Genomic DNA, 6,757 nt, shown 5'->3' with positions numbered 1-6,757 from the left:
TTCTGGTGTGCTTCATAATCTTGCTGCTTATTGGACATAATCTAAGAAAAATTATTTGTGGGGATTTCCTGAGGTCTAGTTGGATGAGCCTTCCTCCTGGGCTTTGCATTTGTTTCTGCTATGTACCTGGAGTACTATCAGGAGGGAGGATATTGAAGGCTGAGAGCTCCTGGCCCACCCAAAAAACATATATATATATTTATTCTATATATATATATATTCTGAATACAAATTCATGCAATGATCATTCTGTGGGTTGCCTCTCTTTCTCTGTCTTTTCTTTTTTTCCTCTCCTGTTCTCCAAGGCAGCACCAAGGCAGTCCTCACTACAGTTCCCAGCAGGTGGGGCACAGGAAGATGAGTCCAGCTCAGGTCTAACCTTTCTAGACCCTTACCACTCTAATGGTCTGTTTACCTCTTATTACAAGCTCCAAACCAAAAAGTGGCTTAGAGGTTCCCAAATTCCATTTTGTGTCCTAATACTGTGTTCTTTTTTTTTTTTTTTTTTTTTTTTAATTTTTAGCCCATATTTTTCACTGTTTGCAGCAGAAGAATTGATCAGAATCTCCTAGCCTTCCATTACTGGAAACTGAAACCCTCATTAATTTGTTTCCAGTTTTGCTGTTAAAAAGTCCAAAAGATACTGATTTTTTTTATTATTCATTTTTTATGTGATACTGATTCTTGATCTTTTATATGTGACCAAAGTTATCTCCTTTCTGTGTCTTGCTATGGAATCTAATAAAAATATTTCCTTTGATGCCAGTAATTTCATAATGATGTACTTTCATATAGGGCCCTTTCAATCTGAAAATCATGTTCTTCAGTTCTGAGAAATGTTCTTGAATGACTTCACTTTCCTTTGTTTCCCTTTATCTGGTTTCTCTCCCAGGAATGTCTTTAGTTCAGGTGTTCTTAACAAGGACTCTTTTTTTTTTTTTTTTTTAAAGATTTATTTATTTATTTAATTCCCCCCCTCCCCTGGTTGTCTGCTCTCGGTGTCTATTTGCTGCGTCTTGTTTCTTTGTCCGCTTCTGTTGTCGTCAGCGGCACGGGAAGTGTGGGCGGCGCCATTCCTGGGCAGGCTGCTCTTTCTTTTTCATGCTGGGCGGCTTTCCTCACGGGCGCACTCCTTGCTTGTGGGGCTCCCCCACGCGGGGGACGCCGTTGCGTGGCACGGCACTCGTTGCGCGCATCAGCACTGCGCATGGCCAGCTCCATGGGTCAAGAAGGCCCGGGGTTTGAACCGCGGACCTCCCATATGGTAGACGGACGCCCTAACCACTGGGCCAAAGTCCGTTTCCCTTAACAAGGACTCTTGAGCTTGAATTTAAATTTAAGAAAAACATTATTCTTGTGAGGACATGCTGGTGCAGGTGTGATATATTTATTAAATAATAGACAGTATAGTGTGGACTTAGTAAGGGGTCTGTGGTTTTCACCTGACTGGCAAAGGGGTTTGTGGAACAAAAGGTTAAGAATCCCTGCTTTAGTTAGATATTGTACCTCATGGATTAGCCCTCTACTTTTTGCAATCTTTCTCTCTTCTGTTCTACCTCAGTAATTTTGTTTTCTTTATAGAAAATTTCAACCTTATTTTCCAACTCTTCTATTGACTATTTCATTTCTGCGTTCACATTTTTAATTTTAAGAAGTCTTCTTTTTTTAGCATTCTCTTCTTATTTCATGATTGCTATATCTTGTCTGAGGAGGTTTTTGTTTTGTTTTTACCTTTTTCAGTTTTATTTCCCCCCTTGGATAACTTTTGTATGTTGCTTTTGTTTGCTTGTTTGTTTGAATGGGTCTGTATCTTCCATATTGAAGACTCTCCTCATCTATCTAGTGATCTTTGGCTATATGCTCATACTTAAGAGAAGAAAAGTAAAACCTGAGAAGTGCTGAATACATAGGAATACCTGTCAACTACAAATTTCTCTTTATGGTGATCTACCTGGGTTATTTTATTAGAGAGTCTCCAATGTCATTATCTTTTGACTGTAGCTGCCAAACTCTATTCTGAGAGTGAAGCAAGAGGAGGAAAGCAGTCTCAGTATCCTGTGTGTGCACATTCACATATTCTTTGTGCTTATTGGATTTGTAGCCTCAATGATGCCTGATATGATCTAGTCCAGAAAGTCTTTTAACCTCTTCAGAGAGACAAACTCCAGTCTAGGGGAAATTGACCAGATACATAGACTGGGGAATAGCTCTAATGATAGAAGTGTCTCTTCTTCTTTCTTTGAAAACAGTATTTTTTTACTGGATATGATTTACACACAGAAAGATACACAGATCTTAAGGGTGAATCTTGATAATTGCTTCTTAGTCAATCCTACTAATTTTAGCCAGTCTTTCACCCTGTCTTCCTGAAGTACATGGTACTGCCTTGGGGAATTTTGTGTTATAAATTGAGTTGGTGTTGTAATCAAACTCCAATCTGGTGAGAGAAGGGCTGGCTCTGGTTACTAATTCTCTCAGAAGACTTTTCTTTTTTTCTTTTCAAAAATTGTCCACAGAGCCTAGGCTGAGCCAAACCAGTTTCATCTTCATGTGCCTTGCCTTTACTAAGGGGCAGATAGTTTCTCTCCTACTTCATTGAGAAAGGTGTGGCCCTTCAAGATTCCTTATTTTCTGTGGGAGTCTCAATTCCTACTCTCCACCTTGTACAGACCCAAAGCTTCTCTCTTGGGTCCAGTCACCTGCATGCCCCCACCCCAGCCTCACCCCAGGGCTCTGGGCTCTTGACATTGGCAAATTCTCTCAAGAAAATGGGGGCTTAAGCACTTACACCTTATCCCAAATTCCTGGTTTTAAAAGGATGTTTATTGTATTTGGTTCAGCAATTTTGGTGTTTTGAAACTGGAGATTTTTCAGAATATCCAGTTCACAGCCTAGCTGGGAGAAATTCATCTTGTTAAATCCTGTTCATCTTTAAAGGCTCAATTCAAAGGTCACCTCTTACGTAAAAGCTTTCTATGTATCTCCCAAGAGGAGTTAGGCCCTTTTCCCTCTAAGCTTCCAGAGCCTCTCTGTGGCATACTACTCTAGCGCTGTAACTCACTTGGAAGTTTGCTTTAACTTAGCACTTACAGATGTGTCTCCTCCACTAGTCATGAGCTATTCGAGACAGATATTTTTAGATGTACCTCTTATCTTCTGCATCTAGTGTAGTGCCCACCACCTGGGGTGCACTCAATACTCACTGAATTAAAACAAAAGTAATTGATAATGTGGAGATGCCAAAGTATGAATTCTGCCAAGGTTCTAATCATATCTGTTTTGAGATACTTAATACACACATATTCAACACAAACATGAACCAGGTGGCTTCATTTTGTTTTTAAAACATGCCAAACTTGTTTCTTATCTCAAAGTCTTTGTATGTTACAGAGACTGTCTTCTTGCTTCAAATGCTCTTCCCCTGAATGCTCACATGGCTAACCTCTTCCCCTTATGTGGCGGTCTCAACCTAAATGCTACTTACAGAAAGGTTCTCTGAACCACTTCTACCCTCATACCTAGTCACATTATCTTATTTCCTTATTTTCATACCATTTATGTTAACATATAATTACATAATTGCCTAAAATTAACTTATTTATGTGTTAAAAGTAAAAATATAAATGAAATCTATGTAGAATTACCCTCAGAACCTAGAATGACGCCTGGCATATGCTAGACATTCAATAAACTTTTTGTTAGCTGACTGCCTAATATGTACAGGTAAAGGAGATTTTTTTAATTGAATAATGAGATTTCATTTCATGCCTTACAGAAGCCCATTATTAAGAAAACAGGGGAAGCAGATGTGGCTCAAGTGATAGGGCTTCTGCCTACCATGTGGGAGGACCTGTGTGAAAAAGAAGAGAAAGTGCCTGCTTGGCGAGCCAGTGCCTGCATGGTGTGCCAAGTGCCCACGTGGTGAGCTGGGTGCAGTGAACCAGTGCCCATGCAAGTCGGTCACACAGCAAGATGATGAAGCAACAAAAGAGAGATGAAGGGGAGAGTCAAGGGGAAGCACAGCAGAAACCAGGATCTGAGGAGGCACAACTGGCAGGGAAACTCTCTCCACATCAGAGGTCCCCAGGATAGAATCCCAGTGAATCCTAGCAGAGAAAGAAGAGAAGACTAAAAGAGACATAAATACAGAAGATCACAAAATGAATGAACACAGACAGTAAAAACAGCAGGGCAGAGGAGAGGGAAGGGGAAGGAAAAATAAATAAAAAATTTTAAATATGTTATATATATAAAAAAGAAAACAGAAAAGTACAAGTGCTGGAGTAGATATGGAGAAATAGGAACACTCCTTCATTGCTGGTGGGAGTGTAAAATGGCACCACCTCTGTGGAAGATGGCTTGGTGGTTCCTCAGGAAGCTAAATATAGAAATTGTTGTGGGATCTGGCAATCCCTCTAAGAATACATTCAGAAGAACTGAAATTAAGGTCACGAACAGGTGTTTGCACACCAATGTTCATGGTGGCACTATTCACAATTGCTAAAGGATGGACACAACCTAAGTGCCTATCAACTAATGAACAGATGAACAAAATATGGTATATACATTTGATGGAATACTAGACAGCTGTAAGAAGAAATGAACTGGGGAAGCACAGGACAACATGGATGAACCTTGAGGATATTATGTTGAGTAAAATAAATTAGACACAAAAGGACAAATATTGTATGGTTCAGTGATACGAACTAACTACAATGAGTAATCTTACAGAATTAAACCATAGAATATAGGTTAGGGGAAACGGACTTGGTCCAGTGGTTAGGGCGTCCATCTACCACATGGGAGGTCCACGGTTCAAACCCCGGGCCTCCTTGACCCGTGTGGAGCTGGCCCATGCGCAGTGCTGATGCGCGCAAGGAGTGCCCTGCCATGCAGGGGTGTCCCCGTGTAGGGGAGCCCCACGCGCAAGGAGTGCACCCGTAAGGAGAGTCGCCCAGCGCAAAAGAAAGTGCAGCCTGCCCAGGAATGGTGCCGCCCACACTTCCCGTGCAGCTGATGAAAACAGAAGCGGACAAAGAAACAAGAGGCAGCAAATAGACACAGAGAACAGACAACACAGAGAACCGGGGGTGGGGAGGGGAATTAAATAAATAAAAAAAAGAATATAGGTTAGTAGAAGACAGAATGTGGGCTGAGAAGGGTGAGCAGATACTGAATGTACTTAGAATGTTTCATACAGTTGACTGTAAATATGTGGTAATGGGTAGAGTTAATGGTAGCCCATTATAATTAGTATAACATACACTGCTGATTTATTTTATAAATGTGATTGTGACTGGGAGGTTAATGTTAATTGAAAGACAGCTAAGGAAGCGATGTGACTCATGCAATTGGGCTCCCATCTACCATATAGGAGGTCCAGGGTTTGATACCCAGGGCCTCCTGGTGAAGGCAAGCTGGCCCATGTGGCGAGCTGGCCCACATGGAGTGCTGCCCAACTCAGGAGTGCTGGCCCATGCAGAGAGCTGATGCAGCAAGATGACGCAACAAAAAAAGACAGAGGTGCTCGCTTCGGCAGCACATATACTAAAATTGGAACCATACAGAGAAGGTTAGCATGGCCACTGTGCAAAGATCGGCATGCAAATTCGTGAAGCGTTCCATTCGTTGATGTGGGAGGGGTAGCATGGGTGGGGTGGGGGTAATATGGGACCTCATATTTTTTGAATGTAACATTTAAAAGAAAATAAAGAAGAAAAAAAATAAGGAAAAAAAAAGACACAGAGGAGAGACAATGAGAGATGCAGCAGGCTAGGGAGCTGAGGTGGTGCGAGAGAATGATCGCCTCTCTCCCACTCCAGAAGGTCCCAGGATTGGTTCCCAGAGCTGCCTAATGAGAATACAAGCAGACACAGAAGAACACACAGCAAATGAACATTGAGAGCAGACAATGGAGGGAGGCGGGAGGAATAAATAAATAAATAAGAAAGACAGCTAGAGGATAATCTAGGGACTATATAGCATAGTAATTTTAGTGGTAGATGAGAACTGTGGTTAATAATATAAATACAAGATGTTGCTCTACTTTAAGGTGTTAAGAATATGACGATACATGGAAAAGCACAATTAATGTACTTATAGACTATAGTTAACAGTAAGATTGCAATAATTTTGTAGCAAAGCCAAAGAAGGTACTATATCAATGATGGTCAAAAAAGAATACAGGACTTAGTTTTATGAGATGTGAAGATAATCAAGCATTTTTCTTTCTTCATTTTCTTCATTAACAAGGAGACCTTCGTTATGTCATTTAACCAATCTGTGCTCATTTATGCATCTTTCTGAACACTGGGGAAACAAATGAGTTGCTTTTTTTTTTTAGGATTAAATAAGATAAATGTGCCTGGACAGAGTTTTTTAGAGTAATGCCTCCATGATTTGTTAAGCTGTCTTTTGTCTGTTATTTTAATTTTTGGAGTTGAAATAAAGTTTACCTAAAAAAAAATTGAATAATAGCCCTTGGCAGGTTCACTGAGAAGTTCACTTGACCAAAAACAATCTTTCAAACTGTTTTTCAGATATCTCTATGGCTGTGATAGACAATTAGTAATGATTATCTTCTTTTTCTAGGACAAAGTTATACAAAGTATATATATAGAGAGTTATACTCTATTATTCTGGGGACGACACTGGTCATATAACCGTGTACTAGAGCACATTCCTCCCAGCTTCTTAAATAAAGCCCTGGCTTTGGCCATAGTTAGTACCAGCTCTGGTCTCCCTCATCACTGAGATG

At 40.5% G+C, this 6,757-nt stretch overlaps 1 non-coding gene across 1 annotated transcript; it reads left to right on the top strand.

Moving 5' to 3' along the window:
* Positions 1–5,523: 5,523 nt before the first annotated feature.
* Positions 5,524–5,631, top strand: LOC111766881 (U6 spliceosomal RNA). Its single transcript, XR_002798817.2, has one exon. It is a non-coding gene; the product is annotated as a U6 spliceosomal RNA (small nuclear RNA).
* The last annotated feature ends 1,126 nt before the right edge of the window (positions 5,632–6,757 follow it).

The sequence above is a fragment of the Dasypus novemcinctus genome, chromosome 1 (genome assembly GCF_030445035.2).
Source record: "Dasypus novemcinctus isolate mDasNov1 chromosome 1, mDasNov1.1.hap2, whole genome shotgun sequence".
Taxonomy (NCBI): domain Eukaryota; kingdom Metazoa; phylum Chordata; class Mammalia; order Cingulata; family Dasypodidae; genus Dasypus; species Dasypus novemcinctus.
The sequence above is the reverse complement of the archived record's forward strand: the minus strand, read 5'-3'. Positions and strand labels throughout refer to the sequence as shown.